Genomic DNA, 603 nt, shown 5'->3' with positions numbered 1-603 from the left:
TCTTCTTCTTCTTCTTCTTCTTCTTCTTCTTCTTCTTCTTCTTCTTCTTCTTCTTCTTCTTCTTCTTCTTCTTCTTTGGTTTTTTTGAGACAGGGTTTCTCTGTGTAGCCCTTGCTGTCCTGGAACTCATTCTGTAGACCAGGCTTGCTTTAAACTCAGAGATCCACCTGCCTCTGCTTCCCGAGTGCTGGGATTAAAGGCGTGTGCCACCACACCCGGCTTCCATGTTTCTTGCTGTAACCCTTTGCTATGAAATAGTTCATTGGTCAGAGGTAATTCCTGCATGGGATAAAGCAAGTCCCTAACTTGGTGTCCCTCGGTGACGGACCATGACCTGGAAGTAAGATGAAATAAACCCCTTTCTACTTTAAGCTGATTTTGTCCACGTTGTTTGTCACAATGACAGATGCAATCAGAACAGGGAAGTGGTGGGGAGGGTATGCGAGACTTTTGGGAGAGCATTGGAAATGTAATTGAGGAAAATACATTAAAAAAAAAAAAAGCAGCCTCCCTCCCAGAAAATTTCCTGCCTTGGATCTTCACCTTGAAACCCCTTGGGGCATCCTATCCTAAACTGCTGCCAACTCCTTACCCCATACCCAC

This window comes from Mus caroli, chromosome 10 (genome assembly GCF_900094665.2).
Source record: "Mus caroli chromosome 10, CAROLI_EIJ_v1.1, whole genome shotgun sequence".
NCBI lineage: Eukaryota > Metazoa > Chordata > Mammalia > Rodentia > Muridae > Mus > Mus caroli.
The sequence above is the reverse complement of the archived record's forward strand: the minus strand, read 5'-3'. Positions refer to the sequence as shown.